The 22,127-nt window shown below is 43.8% G+C and overlaps 1 protein-coding gene across 2 annotated transcripts in view; it reads right to left on the bottom strand.

The window, feature by feature from the left end:
* The window catches only part of SNAP25 (synaptosome associated protein 25), an 82,419-nt gene extending 63,138 nt beyond the window's left edge, over window positions 1–19,281 (bottom strand). For both annotated transcript variants that reach the window (XM_045981339.1, XM_045981340.1), the window contains exon 1: window positions 19,138–19,281. The gene's annotated coding sequence lies outside the window, so the exon portion shown is untranslated. The remainder of the gene's footprint in view (window positions 1–19,137) is intronic.
* Between the last annotated feature and the right edge of the window lie 2,846 nt (window positions 19,282–22,127).

Genomic DNA, 22,127 nt, shown 5'->3' on the forward strand with positions numbered 1-22,127 from the left:
CTGGGTTTGCTGTCATATGACACAGCAGGAAATAGGAAACGCTTCTGGGTTCCAGAAAGGCCTCTGTGCATTCCTGGTGCAGCCTCCTGAAATCAGAGGGCTTCAACCCCCTCCTATCTCCCTCTGTTGCTCCACTTAGGAAAGGCTTGTGGGTGTTGTGGTATAGGGTGATGGATCTAGTTAACAGGTGTTAATTTAACAAAGTCACAAGAGTATCTTTACTTGTGAGTGAGGGTTTTGGGGTTGGAGGCTTCCCAACATTTCTTCCAGCTTGACCTTCCCCGATTCTGTGATGTAACCCCCACACGGGGGCACAGAGTTGGCACAGCACACCATGCATTCCAAAAGGCCTAGAGAGTTGCGACCCAAGATGGGGTTTAAAACTACCCTAAATGCCAAAAGCCCCTACTCTTTCTTCTCTGCTAAAACCCTTTGAATTTTAAAATGGTCATTTAAGAATGGTCTATTTGGGGGCAACTGGGTGGCTCAGTCCATTATACATCTGCCTCTTGATTTCGGCTCAGGTCATGATCTCAGGGTGGTGAGATTGAGCCCCACATCAGCCTCTGTGCTGAGCATGGAGCCTGCATGGAATTCTCTCTCCCTCTCCCTCTGTTCCCCCCCCCCCACCATCTGCTCATGATCTCTCTCAAAAAAAAATTTTAAAAATTAAAATTAAAAATAAAAATGGTCTATTTGGATCCATGGTATACAATTTGCACTCACAGGTCTACAACAAGCCGTTTTCCATCACAGACCTCAGCCCCATTCTTTACTTCTTATAGTTCCAACTTTACCTTCTGGTTGGTTCTGGGAGAGGTGGACAGAATAGGATGCTCCCCAGTACTGGCCCCTGAGCATCAGGGATAGTACTGGCGCTGATGCTCTAGGATCATTTCTTTTGAAATGATCATATGTGTTTCATGAAGTCAGACATAGTCTCTCGGAAATGGTGCCATGCAGCATTGTTTTGCACCCCACCTGCCCCCTTTATGTTCCTTTGCCACCTGGAGGCTGAAACTCTGTGTTTACTGCAGGGTGTCCTCCCCAAGACAGCCAGAGCTGCTGCCTTCCTCCCACTCCCCTGCTGGCAGGCTGAAATTAATTATTCCCTCTCCTGGTCCTCACCTCATGCCATTCTATTTTTAAAATATTAACAACAGTAAATTGGGACTTGCATTTTGGTCCGATGCTCAAAAACAAGCCATTTGCTGCCTGTTTGCATGGAGTCCCTGGGGTGAAAACTGAAATCAGCCCTCAAGTCACGAGATGTCACAAAGAGATGGTTCCCTGATTCCTTCGGCAGGATATCGGAAACAGCAGGACCTACCAAAGTGCCGACACATGCTGGTTGAAGGAGGACAGATCACGGGTGGATGTGAGTTGGGGGCTGTTTAAAGACCTAGAGAGTCAAAGACGTAATGAGGTTGGAGAAAGAGGTCACCATGGCCAGGGTCGGGGGGTCTGGAGGATGGGAGGGACAGCCCCCTGCCCTGAGAGAGGGTTTGTAACACCGAAGAGGCTGGAGGTAATTCCCTGGAACCAGCTTGAGAACTAGAGATGAAAGAACAGGACAGACGAAGAGAGAGGGGAGAGATTCTGGAAGACGGTGGCACAGGGGCTGGGCGGGGTTGAGGCTTCTCTCAAATGAGGAGAATCGTACCCTGACCTAACTGGGTGGTGGTTTACTGTGGAATGGAGCTGAGACTTGAAGGTGGACCAGGATGGGAATCTTGGCTCTGCCATTTTCAGGCCGAGGGACTAGAGGTAATTTATTAACCTCACTGAATCTCACTTTCCTCATCTGTAGAATGAAACCAATAATCCCTCCTTGCAGTTTGTCATGGCAAGCAAATGAGATGGTGTTCCCCAAAACCTTAGCTTACTGCCTAGCCTTTGGGTGCTGAGTGAATGGTACCCAGTAGGAGCCCAATGAATATGTGTTAAATAAACACAGGACTAAATCATCAATGTACCAAAGCTCGAGACAGGTGTTGTGATGCTTGGGGTGTCTGGAGGTGACAGCTGACACAGTGCTACCAGCCATTCTTTTTTTTTTAAAGATTTTATTTATTTATTTGACAGAGAGAGAGATCACAGGTAGGCAGAGAGAGAGGGGGAAGCAGGCTCCCCGCTGAGCAGAGAGCCCGATGTGGGGCTCGATCCCAGGACCCTGGGATCATGACCTGAGCTGAAGGCAGAGGCTTAACCCACTGAGCCACCCAGGCACCCCGGTACCAGCCATTCTTAATGCCCCACCTGTATCTCCTTGGCCCCCACCTTTCCTGTACATTCCGAGGGCTACTCAAGCTATGACTCCCTACTATAGGGATTTCTCCAGTCGCAAGAGTAGGCTGGGCTTCCCACAGGGCTGGAGGCAAGTTTATACCCCTGGGAATAGCCCTTAGCCAATGAAGGATGGGAGTGCTTCGCAAATACTCCAGATTTCTTGCCTTTCAGATGAAGCATTCTGGGACTGAGATGAAGCATACCCAGCAGGTGGTAACCTGCTCATACCCACCTCTGTGCTGACTGCCTCCTCATTCTCTTACTTCCCTGCTGACCTATCAGCCTTCCCTAGAATCGCCTCACATACGATATGCGTACTAACATCCCTCTTCAGAGTCTGCTTCTGGGAGGACCCAACGTGAGATAGCACTCTGACTCAAGAATTTAGAAACCTTTAAGTTGTGTGTGTGTGGTGGGAGAGCTCAGTAAAGACGGGGGTGCAGGATCTAAAAGAGAGAACAATTCTGCTCAGGGTCTGAGCTTCAGGAGTCTGCCATCTGATATGTGAAGTGAGCTGAGAAAGTGTACAGCAGGACTCAGAATGCTCTTTGAAGTGCAGGACTAGACAGTTGGGTGAGTCAGATATCCCCTGCTCATCTACGGAATAACTAAGACAAGGGCTCCGGTGGGACCTGCTGGGAGGCCCAGCGCAGGTGCCTGGCTGGTTTTCCATGACGCAGCAGCACAGTTGAAAAGCCTTCAGGGTTTTTTCCACTGCCTCCTCCCCTGGGTTCCCATTTCCAAAGTGCTCATTGGGCAGAGGACGGGCTGAGAATTGTTTCTACCGTTATGGGGAGCTCTTGCAATTAGAGCAGAAAGAAGAGTTTGCTTAAACAGGGAAAAAACAAAACAAAACAAAAATCCTTCAAATACAACTGCCCTCACCAAGGCCATCCCAGGCAAAATTTCAGATAAAGAAATGTTGGGCACCTGGGTGGCTCAGTTGTTAAGCGTCTGCCTTTGGCTCAGGTCATGATCCCAGGGTTCTGGGATTGAGCCCCGCATCATCGGGCTCCCTGCTCTGCAGGGAGTCTGCTTCTCCCTCTCCTACTCGCCCTGCTTGTGTTTCCTCCCTCGCTGTGTCTCCCTTGTCAAAAAAATAAATAAAATCTTTAAAAAAGAAAGAAAGAAAGAAAGAAATGTCATCACCAAATAATAAGAAGGTGATTTTTTTTTTCAGTCTGAATCCAGAAAGGCTTACTCATCCTTAATGTTCAGAGGAGAAAATTTTCCTTTTGCCTACCCCGTGAATTTACCGGACACCTGGGGCTGTGGTTGTTTGGTCAACTTGCAGAGATGTAGCAAGATGTTCCAGGTGCCTTCTTGACCCAAGGATATCTAAAACTTAAGCCCAGGGGCTCTAAGTTTGGCAGGTTAATAATAAACCATGACTAAATTCCCTGATTTTAGTGGCATTTTGTGGGAATTGTCTAGCCCCAGGATGGACAGGCAGAGCTTGGTGCCCAACCTGTGGTAGATGGAAGGGCTTTCTCTGTCTAATGCTCCCAAGTTTGCTGGGAGCTGTGGCAGAGAATTTTGCAAAAATGGTTGGAAGAACTCCCTTCTTGGTGTCTGTAGTTTCTCCCACACTGACTCTGTGCTTGGCCATGAGACTTACTTTGGCCAATGAAACAATAGCAAATGTGATCTGAACAGACTTGAAAAGTGCTTCCATATTGGTGCGCACCCTTTCTTACTGTTTTTGGATGATGAGAGATACGTGGTCTAGTTACCTGCCACTCTAGCCCACAGCCAGTACCAATCACCATTCATGGAAGTGAGGATGTTACAGACCGACAATACCCCAGAAGTCCACCAGCTGACTGAAGAAGCGCCTAGCAAACCCAGAAGCCCAAAAACAATAAGAAATTGCTGTTTTAAGTTTAGGGATAATTCGTTACACAGCAAAAAATAACTGCTTTGGGGAACCCCAGGTATCGCCTGTGCTCACATGACACGTAGATCAACCCTTCCTTCCTCTCCCTTGGCTTACTCCCACCCTCACACTGGGAGCACTGGAGGGGGTCTGGAACCCTGATGTGGTTCCTGAGCCCAGTAGAAATCTCAGATGTTTTCTAGGATTATGTTATGGTTGTTACAGATATCTCAAAATGTATATTCTCATCACCACTTGAAATTGTGGTTGTTGTTAGACTCTCTACCAAATATTGCTATTTTATGCTGCACTTTTTAAAAGATCATGTATTACTGTACCACAAATTATTAAAAATATTTTGATGATTGTATTTCAATAAATGTGTTTCTTATGAGATCTTACATATTCTATTTTATACATTAAAGCAGTGTCACTCTGCAAAGGGATACATAGATGTCACCAGATTGCCAGCAGGGTCAGTCGGAAAAGCAAAAAGCTAATTGTATTCAGATTTTTTAAAAGTAAAAAAATCAGTTGGTCTATTTAGTGCAATTTATTTGCTCCATCTTAGCTCTCGAAATATTGATTAAACTTATGAAGACATCTCGAGGGAAGAATTGTGGCAAAATAACCCAAGAAACTTCTTGTATTTGATTCTGGCAGGTCACAGAACCATCACAAATGCCATAACTTTGGCAGGGCGCAGAGGAAACTCAAATGTCTCTAGGATAGAAGAAGATAACAGAACCAAGTAGACTGAACCAGGTATCAAAAGTTTTGTAGTGTTACGCTCTATGGCAAATTGGAGGGAACATATGCTGCCTTAAGGCATTCATGTTTAAGATATCTGCAAATCCAGCACTGGCCAAATAAAGTAAGTTTTGAGGTCATATTAAGCTTAAGGCCACTAGTTCGCCATCCATGAATTACAAACAGAACTGGACAGCTGGCCAACCTTCATCCTTGAGCTGGCCCTGCCTTTGACTAATTTGATGCCTTTTTCAGGGCAGTCAGATTCTTAGGCCCCAGTCTTTAGATCTGAAAAATGGTTATTTTTTTGTTTTCTTTTACCATCTTTCCTGCCAGAGCTACCATGAAGTTTTAAAAATTAGGTCATAGCGGGAGAAACAATTTGGAAAAAAAGAAGCAAGTGTCACTAAACACTTACAGGGTGAATTAAGACAAGTGTTTGGTAAGTGACCTGATAAAAATTATATCTATGTATATAGGACACATAATATGACTTACTACGTCTGCCAAGAAACTGGTTCTTCCCCCAATCAAATCATGTGGCTCCAGTCTCCAAGTCCTATTCTCCCTAACAATTCACATTCACAGCTGAGGGGTGTAGGTGAGCACTTGCCCCGAGCTGGATCAATCAGGGTCTTTCCCCAAGATTTCTGAACATGGGGTACAGGAAACAAATGGCAGTGCCTTTTCCATAGTGGATGTGTAGGAAGAACAAACTGGGTGCCACGTTTCTGGTACGTGGAAGGAGGAACTGGGTTTTTCAAAGAAAAAGCAGAGTCAGTGTTCAGAAGGAATCAAAGATAGGAGGGAAAGCGTGAACCTCCATAGTAAACCTCTGCCCTTGCCATGGTTTGGCTGTTCAACATTTACTTGCATTCTCTGAGCCAGTCAATCCCCATTTTTGCCTAAACCACTTATATTTGGGTTTTTGTCATGCGCAAAACCAAAAAGACATAAGCCATAGAGCCGACCTTTTCAGGAAGCTCTGCCTGGCAGCTGAGAATCATAAGAATGTTCCTTCCTTGCTTTTACAGACGCTGGGTCACCATCCGAGGCCAAAGACCTCTGAGGGTAACAACAGACTGAGAGATTTCCAGCCTGGAGTGTGGCCCTGTGCTGGGGAGAAAACGTGAAAAGAGGTGAAGGCAGAAGTGGCAAGGCAGCCCAGGGCGGCAGAAGCAGCACTCAACTGTGAGCCGACAGCCCCGGCTGCAAACACTTAAGCTGTGACTCTGGTAAGTCATTTATCTCTGGGCCTGGTCATGTGTCATTTTTAAAAATGCCATTTGTGAAGTCTGCCCCAGCAACCCAAATGCGTGACTCTACACAGAAAAGAAGGGCGATGTGAGCCAGCAGGATCCTTTCTTCCCTCAAGGCCAGTTGGTGCTGGGGTCCAGAGCAGAAAATAAGAAACTGCAGGGATGTGTGAAAAGTGGTCATGTCCCCTCCTTGTATCTGCGACAGTATATGGAGGAGACCAAAAGAGGAGTCATGGGAATGGCTGCATCGTTTGCACAGTGGGTACATTTTCCTCTCTGGTATCCTTCAGGCTGGCACAGCAGAAGGAAGAAAGGGGCTCTCTAGTCATCTCGTGCGATTTTATATTTTGAGAGATTTTGGGGGGCAGATTCTAGGAGCAAGAGATTGAGCTATTGTTGCAGGGGGAGAAAAGTATAAAAAGGAGCCCTGCATCCCCCACCTAAGCCTCCTGTCCTCAGTGAGTAGAGACTTCTAGCCAGTGGCCCAGGATAGCTCCTCTCTCTCACAGCTTTTGTGAGGCAGAGAACAGTGAAAATACCTCATCCTCATCGGACCCTGTTTAAGATGAATGTGAACACTGAGGAGCTCCTAAGATCGCTAGCACGTTGGTTCTCAAACTTGAGCCTGCCTCAGAATCACCTGGAGGGGATGAAAACACAGACTCCAGCCCTCCCCACTACACTGGAGTTTCAGATTGTGTACGTATGGAGTGGGGCCTCAGAACAGCATTTCTAACCTCTCCAGTGATGATGATGATAATGCTGGTCCAAAGACCCTCGCCTAAGAACCAGTGTCCTAATGTAATGGGTCACTGATTGTGGAGGGTCAGTAATACTGCCCTTAGGATCTTAAGTTCAAACTCAAGTTTTCTCTCGTATTAGCCGTGTGAAAGAAGGAGGAACTTTTCTGATGTTCAAAGACTCATCAATTCCTACCTTGTCCCTTAAAATGGGAACCTCCAATCTTTGGGAAGACCAGTACTGGGAAGAGACCTTCTACCATCCCCTCCAACCCTTTCTTTATTTGCCCCAGCTCAAGTACTCTGTGAGATAGGAAATCGGAGTGAGCAATCAGAGCTCATGATGGCTCCCAACCTTCTCTCTCCCAACTTGGGTTTTCTCTCTCAGATTTGTCTGCTCCAAGCTGCAAACCTCCTGAGAAAGATTCTGTGCTTTGGGAAGGATGGATGGAGAAGGGAGGTAGGACCTTAGGTTTCTAGCTGTTCTGATTACACATATCTCTGCAGCCCTTTCTCCCTTAGTGGAGACTTGGAGCAGAACTCATCTGATTCTGGCTGCTGGTCCTAACCATTTTTTCCCTAGTCAGGCTAAAACAGAAAGCCTGATATTTGGATCACTAACCCCAGTTAATGTATGCACTGGTTCATGGAGAGGGGAGGGGCAGCACTTAGCACCTTGAAAAGACCTTTATCAAACAGTATCCTCTCTAAGTATAGAAAATAACACCTACCACTTAGAAGGTTGCTATACAAATTAAGTATAATATTAGCTACAGTAGGGAGTGCCTGGGTGGCTCAGTTGGTTAACTGTCAGACCCTCGATTGCGGCTCAGATTGTGATCTCAGGGTCCCAGGATCTAGCCTCTTGTGAAGCTTTGTGTTCAGCGCTGAGTGTGCTTGAGATTCTCTCCCCTTCCACCCCTCCCCCTACTTGCACACATGCTCTCTCTCTCTCTCTAAAATAAATACATAAAATGTAAAAAAAAAAATACTCGCTACTAGTATACTAGACCATCCTATACTTGTAGTATACTAGTATTATACCAGTATAATAGACTAAAATATAGTAACTAGTACATAGTAGATGCTCAAAAGACAATGTGAGTTTCAAAAATTTTCCCAAAAAGCTCTCCTATCCTCAAGGCCTAGATGCACAGGACTTCTCCCAAAAGCAGAGTCTGAGGTCATGGCCATGGGCAGGGCTGCTTTGGGGGATCTGGAACTTGGAAGTGAAATCATTCTGTGAATGCGACACAGCAGCATCCATTTTGCAGCTCATGTAACTCACCTATGCAGGTTTTATATTTATTGGCTTATGAATAAAACTAAAGCTTTTGACAATGAGGTGAGACAGGCTGGAATCTTGTGCCCAAGGCCACCTCCAAGAAAACATCTGTGTTTGCACCTCTCTGCTTGCGTACTGTGTGCACATACAAAACACACACGCATGCACACAATATTTAGTAAGGAATCCAACCCTCCCCAACAAAAAACCTCACACAAAGCTGAATACAAAATGAAGCCAACAGATGTAGCTTCGGTAACGATTCACAAAATAGCTTACAGCAAATTTCTTTTTCTCAAGCTAAAGAAGAGCAGGAAATTTTGCATACCATCTCTTTTTAACTCGTTAAGGGCCTTAAGTCCCCAGGCACCAAGCAAAAGGGGACCAGTGTTTAAACCATAACTGAGCCTCTTGGGTCTCCACACGCTGTGCGGAGACTCATGAGGCCACTCTGTAAGCAGAGATGCTCTTCAAAGGCATTTTTAAAAATCCTCCCCCAAGTAGAAAAACCAGACTGTTGACACATTTTCCCATTTTATCATGCATGCTGCGCAAACTAAGACATAATGATACCAAAACCTATGTCTTTAAGCAAACTCAACATTACAAAGAGGAAAAGAAGCCTACGGCCTTCAACATCATCTGCAGTAAAGAACACCGAAAATCTGGCATGGCAAATGATGGCTACTAGAGCATGGTAACAACAGTTTCCTCCTCGGTTGCAGAGTGATGGAAGGAATAGACCTTGACAAGCATTAGCTCCTTTAAGTCTCATGACAACCATGTGACATACGTAAGGCAGCTATTGCTTGCTTTTTATAGACGTGAAAATTGAGGCTCAATTCAGGTTACATAAGTTGGTCCGGGTCCTATAACTGCAGTGGCAGAAATGGGCCAAGTATGCAACCATTTCTCTCAATGCAGTGCTCAAGCAGCTTGCTGGATACTTTGTTTCTCCTGATTCCCCATACCACCATATCTCTCCTTACTTTCTAGCCCAGAGGACTGAGTTTTTTTGGATTTTGCTGACTCATGTTCTACATGTCCAGAGCATGCTTTCTGTTAGATTTCAATGGATTGTATGCAACTGATGGGAAAATTCATAGGGCGATGGGAAAAAACACAGGCTTTGCAGTCAGAGATGAGAATTTTAAGCTCTTTTAGGTTGCCATAGAGATTCAATGAGATAATGTATGCCAATGGTCTAGTGTACCGTACCACAGTCATTCCACAAGTTAGTTAGCTTTATCTTATATTCATCAAGTGGTAGCCTTGTTTGCAGCTGGAGAAAGTAGGGTGCAGGGTAACTGACCCGTGATTTTAGACTTGTTTCATGAGAAGGGCTGGGGAAAAAGAAATGCAAAATTCAGTCCTTAGCTGATAAGAGCTTTTTTTTTTAAGATAAATGGGAGTGATTTACCACATCATGCCTCAGTTTATTTTTCTCTCCTAGGCAAGAGAACACTGGATGTTTGAAAGGAAAAGTTAGCATTTTGTGGGAAGCCAAATCAACCATGCCACCATTCTAACAGAGAAGAAGCAAATACACAACCCAGAAAATTAAAGTTGGCTGAAGAACCACTGTATCCCCCAGTGACTATGATATGTGTGGACAGCAGCATCAAAAACATCTTTTTCATCTTAGTAAAAAGTAAAGAATTTTAGCTGTGTATTTTATACATGTCAAATAGCTTGGCTCTGTATGTAAATTGACTTAAATCACTCATAGGCAATGGCTTTTCATCCCTGAATACAAACCTGCTTTTGGCCACACTTTCCTTGAGAATCACCTGAGTCTTCATTAGCGTTTTAACCCCTGACTCAGGTGATAAAAGAGCAGGTCAGAAAAAAGAAATTATTTGCCAAAGTTTGGCAGTGAGTTGAGGTGAACACAAGAGCTTCGTTGGCATCAAACTTCATTCCAACAGTTAGGGTGAATATGCATTCCTGAGTTGTTCTGATTGCAACATTTGGTTAATAAAAGGAGGAATTACTTACAGTAGTAGAATTCTTTTTTCTGCAAAGGGGTGGTTGGTATTCCCATTCACTCATTCATGTCCTGTATACCTGGTGTGTGACAGGCACTGTTACCAAGGATTCAAAATGGTTAATATATTGCCCTTGCTCTCAAAAATTTTATAGTCTGTTAAGGAAGAAAAATGCGTATGTAATTACAAAGCTATGTGAGAAATCATAAAAGGAAGATGGGAGCATTGCTCATTGGGAGGAAAACGTACATTTCTAAAGGCAAGAGTTGGGAGCCTAATACATACTTCTACTTGATCCTGAATCTTCGAAAACTTGTTTCACGACAGAAAGTTCCCAGAGGAGGTAAGTGGATTGGCTTGGGAAGTACTGTCATCAAAAAATGCTGCTCTTGGTAGGCCTGGTTGGCTCATTTGGTTAAGCGTCTGCCTTCGGCTCAGGTCATGATCCCAGTGTCCTGGGATCGAGTCCCACAATGGGCTCCTTGCTCGGCAGGGAACCTGCTTCTCCCTCTGCCTCTGCCTGCCACTCTGTCTGCCTGTGCTCACTCTTTCTCTCTCTCTGACAAATAAATAAAATTAAAAAAAATGCTGCTCTTTCTCTCAGTCACCCTATTCTTGCATGTTCCATGACCTTTATAGTCAGGGCTAGGTTTTCGGATGGAGGAGGTACCGTGTTCTTCAAAGCTTGATCTGTTTCCCCCATGACTGGTGGGAAGGATCTATATAGAGAGAGGTCCCAATGACTGGGATATATGTACTTAAAGGAAATGTTAGTGATATCTTAATTGATTGCCATGTCCATAGAGACAAATTTACGTAAGGGCATATCTTAGACATTTACTGAATTCCTTGATGACTGAGGGTGTTAATACATATTCTGTTTATGATGTAGCAATCCCTCTATGGATACTGACCACTCAGTAGAAAACTTCAATCAACTGCACATATTGAATAGAGAGCCACGTTCTTTTCTAAGTTGGGTTAATATCTTAGATTAAAAAAGGGATCCTATGTGAAACACGTCTTCTAAAATAATAACATGTCAAAAGGGGATGCCCAAAAAAATGCACTGAGGGCAGAAACGTGCATGCTTTATTTACTGCTCTATCTTCGGTAATCAGTACAGTGTTTTCCTGGCACATGACAGATGCTCAATAAATATTTGTTGAATTAATTAATTAATGAAAAGTGCCATAATGACGGCTGATTTAAGTTTGAGGAATACTAGGGAGAGTCATCTTAGAATTGGAAAAATTGGATATGTTCATCAATTTTCCCAGCCTAAATCAGGAATGCTATCTTGATTTCTAGTGTTACAGTGAGGTTACAATAGGATTTCCCAATAAAATAAAAAATTCACTCGACAGGACTATTGCATAGTCTTCCTAGCAGACACATGGGCATGTACGTTGCCTGCTTTCTGTTTATCGATGGATAAGTCGCGGTCTGATTTACTTAGAGCTGTCAGACGGATCTCGGACTAACTGCAGAGAAATTCAAGAAATGCATGGCCTAGCAACTTGTCAGTCACTACTTTTTTGAAATTGTACAAAAGATGAATATAAAGAAAGGAAATCAGCAATTTGGTCTGAGAGTCCCCATAGCAAAGGAATTCTGTCCAACTTGCAGAATTCTCAGAACTATATGAAGGGATTTGTCTGAAATAGGAGCAGGGCCAGAGTGCAGTGCAAATCTGGCCTCAGGGGGGCACCTCTGAGGCTTTCATTTTCAGAAGTGCTGCCGTCAGTAAAGAGAAGCCACTGGCTCAAGCCTGCAGGCCTGGAGTCATCTCCCAAGTTCAAAACCAGTGACGGGTGGGATTTGGTTATAGGAAGCGATGGGGAAGTGATGAGACCAGACGGTCATTTTGTAGAACCTACCATTTTAGCGGGAATAGAATCTTGCTCTTCAAGTATAAAACGGGCCGTTTTGGAGGATGGAGGAGGTGAGGGAGCAGGAAAGCACAGTCTCAATTTAAGACGTGAGAGAATTAGCCATCTCTGGGTACTAGGAACCAAATCAGGTCAAGAACCGCAACACCAAAAATCCCAAGGCAGAAGAAAAGATTAGTGAGTCCTTTTAGTTCCCCCTTCACAGGAAACACAATTTGGCTTCCTTTACCGGCTAAGAGGATCATGTGTATTTTTCCATGACCACAGAAAGCCCGTCCATAAAGCTAGTGCTGCTGTCATGCAGCATCAGTCTGGTGATGACACTGTCATTCACTTTCAATTTCTCTAGAGTGATCGCTGAGCATTTAAAAGGAAACACGAACCCTTCCCCAGGATTGTCCCCCATCTCTTTTAGGGGATACAGATTTGTTCTTACCATCCACTAAATCGCTGCCAAGGTTAACCTCTGAGAGTCAGCGGTGAAGAAATCAGTTAGGATCTCCTCTTGTAATACCATGCTTTACTCTGGTAAAACGCTGCTCAAACATTGCAGGAGGAATGGGATTTTAGCAACAAAAGAACATGGCTTTTCTGGAGCATGGGACTTTAATTCACATGTGACTCTGAGTTTAATTAATAAACACTGTACTGCCAGCTGCTGGCCTCTGAACTGTAAATCTCAGAGGCTTTAAGGCTTCACCTTCTCTTTGTCCCTTGACCTTTAAGGATTTTTTTTTTAAAGATTTTATTTATTTATTTGACAGACAGAGATGATAAGTAGGCAGAGAGGCAGGCAGAGAGAGAGGAGGAAGCAGGCTCTCTGCCCAGCAGAAAGCCTGATAAGGGGCTCGATCCCAAGACCCTGAGATCATGACTGGAGCCGAAGGCAGAGGCTTTAACCCACTGAGCCACCCAGGCACCCCCTTAAGGCTTTTTAAATGTTATTTTCCCTCCCCACCCTTAACCCATCCATCAAGCTAGATTAGTTTTTGAGCTAGCTACTAATGTTACGTGATTCAAATCACACGAAATTGTTATGTTTTAAGTACTTAAGAGCTCACAGATTCTAGTAAAGTGTTTTCCTTTTTTCCAAGTGGCAGAGGAAGAAAGAGGAGAAATGAAGAAATAGTAGCTAATAAACTGCTTTAGGTTTAGAAAGGGATAAAAAACAACAACCGCCAGTTACTTAGGCTGGGAAAAGAATTATAAAAAGTTTAGGCAGGTTGTAGGAAACAGTCTGTGCCAGAGAACGATAAATCTGATTGAGAAGGATGAAAGGTCCCCAAAACACTGATGGCTCAGATCAGGGCTTTGAGGAAAAAGCCAGGATTTCTGAAGTCTGACCATAAAGACTTCAGAAAGATGATGTGAAAGAAATTACTGGGAGAGGGGGAAAGAGAAAGAGAGAGGGAATGAGAAATTGAAGAGGAGGGAGACTGCGGATGTAAATTAATCTCATAAGGGGGGTGGGAGTCAGGTCAGGTACTGAAGCAATGTTAAGGAAGGGCATGCTGAGATCAACAGGTCACTGGACCCAGAACTACTATCCAGAGTTTTCAGCACCAAGTGCATTAACTTCTGAATGGTATAGATATTGGAAAATATTAGTCCAGATCTGCCATTCTATAGATAAACAAACTGAGTTCAATGGTGGTTGAGTGACTTATGTAAAGATAGTGGGACTCCCAAACAGGAAATTACAAGCAGACGCTTCAGGGCTAGAACTGGGTCTCCTGGCTTCTGATCAGCATCTTAGCCATCATGCCCTGCAGCCCAACCTAGGGGTTTGAAAAGATATTGGAAAAGAAATCATGTACATTCTCTGGGCCCGATTTGGCCAATATGAAAAATGTGGATGATGCAAGAGGTCGCGTAGTAGACAGTCAATGGCTTAGTCTCTGGGCTCAGAGTGATCACATTTAAATTCTGGCTCTGCTCTGTGATCCTAAGCAAGTTTCTTAGCCTTCCGTTGCCTCAGTTTGCTCATCTGTAAAATGGAAATAGTAACAGTACCCTGAATACGGGGTTGTTATGCAGATTTACTGAACTGGTACAGGTAAAAGCTTTTAGAATTAGTGGCTCACCCTTCTCCCCCATAAGACTATTCTGATTAATCGTGGCTTTAGGTATATCTGTTCTTCTACATGAGAGCTATGGCTTACTAAATGTTATCCAGTATCATATATGAACTCATCCTATAACTGTGGTTTGCAGTATTCATTTAGAAATCAGAAACTGGTGGTACATTTACATTGGGTGAAATGCTTTGAATTTCTTGTAAAGAAAATTATGTAGCAGTGAGTAGCTATTACCATTAGAGCAGTGATAGTAATTCTGACACTGTAGCTAGAGTTCTCTGGAAATTTCCCTGAAACCTCTTTCCCCTTTTACAACTAATTATACTTTAAAACCCTTTCTGCACTCACCATGTCCTGCTTCCTCAATGCTATACGGTGTCTCCTCCCTCCCTCCTGATACTTGGAAGGCCCTCTGCATTCAGTTTAATAACCACCAGTTTGACCTCCTCTGAAACGTCACTATTTCCAAATTCCCCCCAGGGAATCGTTTTGGAAATCAACATGTTAGCCTAAGGATGTCTCACCTGCCAGTGTTTCAGTGAAGAACAGATGAGCATAGTCCCTCGACACTTCCGCGTGAGAATTGAAATAGCAACAAGATCTATGTCTGCAACTGCCACTTATTCCTCCGCATGGAGTCTCTGACTATTTCAGTTCAGCAGTTCTGACAGCATTTGTAATTCTGAAGCTCTGCTGTAGAGTGGTAACCACAAGATTAAAAATGAAATAGGTATAGTTCAGACCTTGAGGTAGTCCTGGAGTAAGGGGACTCAGCAGAGTCAGCTAGGATGGTAGGGAAAGAAATAGGCTATCTGTCCACCTCACCTCAGTTTTCCAGAATTTTACTATAGTTTTTTTTTTCCCCCTTCCAGTTTTAGCTACTTGGGACTGGTTGTATATGTCAGGCTGCCTGAAACATGCACAGAAAAACTGGCCTCTGTTTTCATTCAGCCAGCCAGTGCATGTTACAAGGCAGAATGCTCCAAGGATGCAAGAGAGTGCTCTGCAAGTTTATTGTGCATGTGTACCTTCTGGGTACCTCTCATTCCTGGTTTCTTGACCCGGTTTGCAATCTTTCTGGTAGGTGCTCATCTTGAATAATTTGTTCTAGTCAATAATGAAAATTTGAACCTTATCATTAACTTCTAGGCAGACCCGTAAGTCCACGTATATCCTGAGAAGAGATCTTAAAAGATGCCTAAATGAGGGCTGATTTTTTTTCTTCTAATTAATCATCCTTATACCAATTTACTCCCCTCTATTTCTGGAGGAAGGCAAATGTAATCCATTCTGGAAACAGCAGTTCCCAGATGTTAAGAAGGACATGGTTATTTTATTATATCAGCTTCTGTTCTGAAATTAACTTTAGAAAATAAAGCACTAAATCATCAACTTGGTATTCAAAGGCTTCCATAGAAGGCTTCAAGTCTCTGTTCCAGCATATTCCCCAACATAATCTACCCACTACCCAAATGGATGGATATTTGCTGTCCATAACTTGGGCCTGCCTTATTTGTAGTTCTGCCTATGCTGTAACTTTTACTCAACAGATCTCCCCCACTTCTCCAACCTCCAAAAATCAGCTGATATACTGCCTTCTTGCTCAGATCACTCTAGTCCAATGCAATATTGTCCTCCTTAGAATTTACCTTCTTTACTTCTGGTCACACTCACTGGGCAAATCATTATATATTTCCTTCATGATTTTTCTTCCACTGTTTTATTGTATTTCATTTTGGTATTATTTATTAATTTTTGTTGTTTATTATTTTTACGAAGATTATTACATGCTAAACTTATTGAGGTCAGAGACCATATAAGCATAGGACTTTATATCCTCCATGGGGTTCATTTACGTATCTGGAGCTCATTGATTGGTCAATATCTTCCTATCACGTAGGTCCTGGCTGACAAGGGATGACACTGCAGAAATGTATCTACGCTGAGGCTGACAACACCAATTTTCTTACCTTTATAAACTTGAAAAGCAGCTCCGTAATGTGAGAAGAATGGTTTTTTCATAGTACATCATATAAAAGAGCAGATTTATCTATTTTTATCCTTCATGTCTCCACTCTCAATCTCTTTCTCAAGGTATCTTTTATTTCTACTAATCATCAAAACCTACATGTTCTGCTGAAGGCTGGCTGCTATGGGAAGAGGTGCCACTGGCAGAAATATCAGTCTTCGGGTTGATAAACACCACTCTGGGGCTAACACTTAGAGTTTAGGAATGCCATTAGACAAGCTAATTAAGGGGCAGTTTATTGTGTTTGTGCATGTGTGGTTGTGCATGTTTAACAAAGTAGGAATAAAACTGTAAATTCTTGGGAGATTTTTACCATGGAGAGGTTAAGAAGATTATAAACTGTTTCGCATTCTGAATGTCAAGGTGATAATGCAGAAAATGCCAATGAACAAACAAGCAGGTACCATCGGAGGGTCTGCATGAATGTTTCCTGGCACATCCTGATGTCCATCTGCTCCGGCCTCTTCTTGCCGTATTGCCCTGGATGTTTAAAATTTAAAATAGAAAATCTCTTAATTTTTTTCCCTGAAGCTTATCAATAATATAAATGTTAAATTCATGCTTTGATTATGTTTTTCTTTAATTTCTCAGTATGCTGTTCTAGAATTAGCTCCATAATTGTGCACATCGCCACTTCTTTCCAGATCTTTGCCCTTTGCCAGCTCCACTGCGGTTTCTACCTCCACTCCCCATCCCCCCCAGTCTTCCACTAGCAAACAAACCCAGCAGTAATTACTAATGTCCAAGCACGTAATCCCGGCAGCGTTAGGCTTTTTCATTTGACGCAACTACGCAGAGCTGTCTGGACATGCAGCATGAAGTCAAAGCATTTTTAAAGACTCCTACCCATCTCTTCTCCCCTCCTCCCATCACGAACACACAGTTGTTTATTTCGCGTGCAGATTGCAGAGTTATAAAATTTTTCCATGCACTTATGTACCCCTGAATATTAATTTTACAACTACATACAGTAATAGATCAGTATATACTCATATGGAAACACATGGTTATCCATGAAATAGAAAAACATTAGGAAATAAATAGCCGGCAGTGAAAGTACCTACTCTATATTGACAGGGCATTTTAGGAGCTCTACTATAGAAATGATTGGAGTTATGACTTACAAAAACAATCCAAGATCTTACTGTGAGGCTTTTCAAAGATTCATGACAGTGTTTCTTTTAATGCGCTGCATAGATTCCTATCTATGACGCTGTTACTCTTATTTAACAACTATTCAAATAGTACAGTTTTGCTCCTGGTCATTTTAAGTCAATTTTAGTTATATCAAACAGCAAGAAATATCCCAGTGGTAATTTTGTTCACTCAGAGGCCCCAAGCCTCAGAATATAAAATGGTTAAAGTACTTATCACTGTCTCAGCAAAATCCCGCAGTGCCGTAATAGAAATTGCAGTAGATCTTTAGGTCAGGATCTGGTTTCAATCTAACACCTGCATTACCCTGAAGGACACAGTTGGATTTTCCTGAGGAAAACCAGTCTTAATGATGTTCAAATCAGAAACTATCAGCTTGCAATAACTAAGGTCCATAGGAAACACTTCCACTCACTCTGAAACCATGGCCAAACAGATTAAATCTATACCCTGTAGGATCTGTAATATTTCTCAGAGATGTATTTTTGTGAGTGTGTGCTTATGTTCATGCCTAATTACAAGGATGGGGGAGAAGGAAGGGGAAGAAGGATTTATTCTTAAAGTTGATTCTGCTTAGGTCAACTACCCCCCCTTTTTTTAATCAAATAAAAAAAATATGGAAATATCATGTTGGTATCTACATATATACCTCATTCATGTCCACTGAAGGTCTGCAGACAAACTCTGTGTTAAAAACAAAACCCTTGATATCCAACTGGAGGATGAGGGCAGATTTTTTTTTTAATTTAAGAAATTGTGTTTATTTTCGACCTAAAGGGGGGGAAGGGGGGTAACATGAAAATTTCCACAAGTAGACTTATTTTTTTGAAGCTATGAAGGAGCTGAGGATGGGAGAGGTAATTAATTGTCTGCAAAGGAGTCCTGTGGGCAGGATTTTTCTTTCTTTTTTAAAATTGTTAACCTACTATGCCTTCTCTATTAGGGAGTCTCTGTGAGACTGGGGTCTCAGAGAGGCAATTTGGTCTCCAGCCCTAAACACCCAGCTCTGGCCAGGCATCTCTGCTTCGGGTAGATGCGGCGCTGCTGCCGGACCGCTGTCCGAGGTGCTGAAAGGTCGCGGGAGCCCTCGAGGTCCCTCGGTATTGCTGTCCAGGGTGCTGACTGCGGGCCGCCGCAGTCCCCAAGGCAAGCCCACCCCCGCCAGCCCTCCGCAGAGCCCTCCCACACAGCACGACCCGCCCGCCTTCCGCCAGCCTGCAGTTGACGTGAAGCAGGCGGCATAAATCAAGTCCGCGGGGCATGGAGGCTGCAGCTCGGCTTGCCCGGGGCGGGAACTTCCCCTTCTGCTTTCGCCTCCCCAGCGCCCACAACCTGCCTGTTCCCTAATTCTTCCCTGGATAATAGCGCCTTAACGACAACAGTCAAAATAACAGGGTCAGAACGACAGGGTTTGTTTGTTTTGGTTTACAGAAAACAAAATAAAAAAGCTAGCAACCTAACCATCTCTGAAAACTGCATCGCAAAATGGAAGAGAGAGAGAGAGTCCCACTACTGTTTCGAAAGAGTAAGTTATTATTCGGTACGTATCCTTGCGCTTCCTTCCCATCGCTCCATCTGCAATGTCCCCATTCCTCCCTTCCCCAAGCAGCTCACCTCGAAGATACTTTATAAAGCCCCAGACCGGAGCTATCCCAACGCGCACACACGGAATACCGCACCCTAGGTGCACAAATACTTGTATTTGCCCAAGCTCACTTGGTCTCCCTGGCTGTGGTCCCCTCTGGGTATGCAGCCATCCAAAACCAGAACCACGACCCGAGGTGGAGGCTCCTTACCTTGGCTTCTTCAGAGGGTGGTGTTCGCCCGGCCCCTTGCAGGTTGCAAGTGTGGAGGAGCCGCCAAGCAGGGAGGGAAGGAGAGCCAGCGCCTGACCTCCCCGAGGTTTCGTCTTCAATGCAACGTGAGCTGTGCCCTCATCAAAGATGGCCGTCCCTTTTGACGTCAGCAGCTTTTAATAGCCCTCTCTTGGAGGGGCGGGGAGGAAGTGTGTTGAGAGGAGGGCGGAGGGAGGATGGAGGCTGGCGGTGGGAGGGGAGGAGCCGAGTTGTGCCGAGCGCTTGACTCAGCTCCCCGTGCGCTTTACTGCAAACCTTCGTATTTCAGGGTTTATTATAAACACCTGAACGGGACGATTCTTATGACTCCATTTTCACACCCGGTGTCAGGCAAATACATTTATCTCGCGACCTGTTTTCTGATATTCTTTTTGTGTGTATGTATATGTATATATGTATCTCTCTGTGTATATATTGTGTTATATATGCGACATATATGCGATTATATATAATCCCCCCACCCCCCGCTGAATTGTCTTTGGTTGAGTCATAGAAGGGGAGGGGAAGGCAGAGGAGTAGAAAGAGGGGGAGGAGGGAGACGAGGAGACTTCAGCTGCAATGTGTTTTTTTCTAAAGAAGCGGCTCGGAAGGGGCATCCCTGTCAACCCTCACCAGCTCCATATATGGCCAGGCTACGTGGGCTGCTATTTTTATGAGTGATTTCTTCATTTAATCAAAGCAGCATCGAACGCTTGGAGTTTGCATTAATGTGGTCAGTTGGGGAGACAGACTCGTACACGTTATTTTAAAGTACGTCAGAGCAATTATCTCTGAGAGATACAAAATGAATTGGGCGAAGGGGGAGGGAAGGGTAGTTAACCCGACCAGCGTGGGTTTTCTGGAGTTCAAGACATGGAGTTTAGAGTTGTTTGCTGAGGGCAAAATAGATGACGCTGTTTTTGGTTGAATATGCAACCGGAGCCTGGGGTTTTATGTTGGGTTTCTTAGGAATAGTTCGCGGAAGCGCGTACACACCTTTTAGAACCGTCCAGACTTCCAAGGGGAGTGTGGAGGACTGAGGATTCAAGGATCTCTGAGACGCTGCAAAAATTCTGGTGGTTCATTCAGTGCGCAAACCTAGGTACCAGTCAAGGCCGGGGGTGGGCGGGGGTGTGGTTGTTGACGCTCGAAACAGCGTGGGCGAGAAAGGCTACTTGGCGCTGGTCATATGAGAGATTGAAAATAATAATCATAAAGAAATAATCCTAACTGTCCTCCTTTGTTATGCTTTAGGCACCGAGGGAGGGCGGGTGGTGCGGTATGCAAATGGTTTCGCAGTGGCAGCCTCTCGGATGATTCACAGGTGTTGGGGAGGCTGTCGCGGGGCTCTCCGCCGGGAGGGCGAGCTGGAGAGTGCGTGGGAGGTGGGGGACCTCGGCTGAGGAACTGTTTGTACTTTTCCGGGAAGGATGCGATTAGAAGTCGTGCCTTGCAATGTTAAAACTTGATGGCCTCTTTCAGGCGATGGAAAATCCTTGTCTCGGATCCGGAAAAACAACACACAATCCCCAACGCTGACACCACATCCACACACCCACCTCGCCCTCTGGCCTGAGCGCCAAGCTCAAGTTTTTAATGGCAAGCTATTGGAGAGAGAATCCCAGGAAAGGAGGAAAGCAGAGTTGTAAAGGGGGCGTTCATAGCTAGCAGAGCTGTAAGAATTTAATAAAGGTTGCTTTTAGTTGAAATAAGTAGAAGTCATTGTTTCTTAACGATTCCCTGACCCAAAGGGTATTTTGAAATATTAATGTTTTTAATAATAATTAACAAATAGTGCTTTGATTTTTATTAAAGCAGTATTCCCAAAACTAGGCATGTTGCTGAAATTTGTTTACTTAAATATTCATTAAACATTTAAGATTCTTATACAATAACGAAGAAGATCTGCTTGGTCCTTAGACCCTTAGTTGCCAATAAAACTGCTAGTTATGGTTCTCACTTTCATTATAAAGCAAGCTGAAATGGACTGGGAGAAAGTGGTGACAAAGGCAAAGTCACTACAAAATCCTTTGTAGTCAGGATCCCCCCCCCCCCACCCGCCGCCCAAAATGACACTAATTTAGCATGTGGAAGTTTCTTGGAGAAAAGCCTACAGTGGAGTGAAAGGAAATATATATATATATGGCCCTCAGACTGAAAGTCATTCATGCAGAAGCTTTTGTGAAAAAATGGAAGAGGTGGGGGATTTTCCAGATTTAATAAATAAATAGAGTTAGTTTGGCATCATGTAGACTCATCCTACAGGCAAAAGTTATGTGACAGTCACAGGGGAGGCTTTCTATTCTGAATTTTCAACTGCTCATGCTCCACACTGACATCTTTAAATATTACACATATGAGGAGAGAGTCAGACTGATTCAAAGCTTCACAGAAAATTCCAGGCCCACAGGATTAACTTGTGGTGTGGTAGCATTTTCCACTCTCCTGTGCTTATGCTGAGAATGACACTGTTTAGGATTTTCTTCATCTTGCTCTGGGAAAGGTAACAGAGTCTAATTTGAGAAACAAACACTGGATAAATTTAAGTCTATTAAGAATGACCAGATAGCCCTAAATGTATTTTTAATGTAATAATGAGATTTTTCCCCTAGGATTTACTCATTGCTTGATTAAAAAAAAAAAAAACAAACCCCGTTGTCCTCCTTGCCAGTAGGGAACCAGCAGATTCAAATTATTATTCAGGGTCTATAAAGGCCTAAACCACACAGAGAAGGAAGGTGATGGAAAATTTGCTTTGAAATGATTCAGCTGCCTGTGAGTTATTTCCACAAAGAACCAATAGGTAGAGTAAGTAATGCTTAGGAACTCATTTGATGAGTAATAAGAAAATTACCTGCTCTGCTGGATGGATATTTACATACTATGCTAATTCAGTCTCTGAAAGCTTTTTCTGGTACATCATGCCCCCAAAGTATTCGAGTTTGTAATAG

Source organism: Meles meles, chromosome 16 (genome assembly GCF_922984935.1).
Source record: "Meles meles chromosome 16, mMelMel3.1 paternal haplotype, whole genome shotgun sequence".
NCBI lineage: Eukaryota > Metazoa > Chordata > Mammalia > Carnivora > Mustelidae > Meles > Meles meles.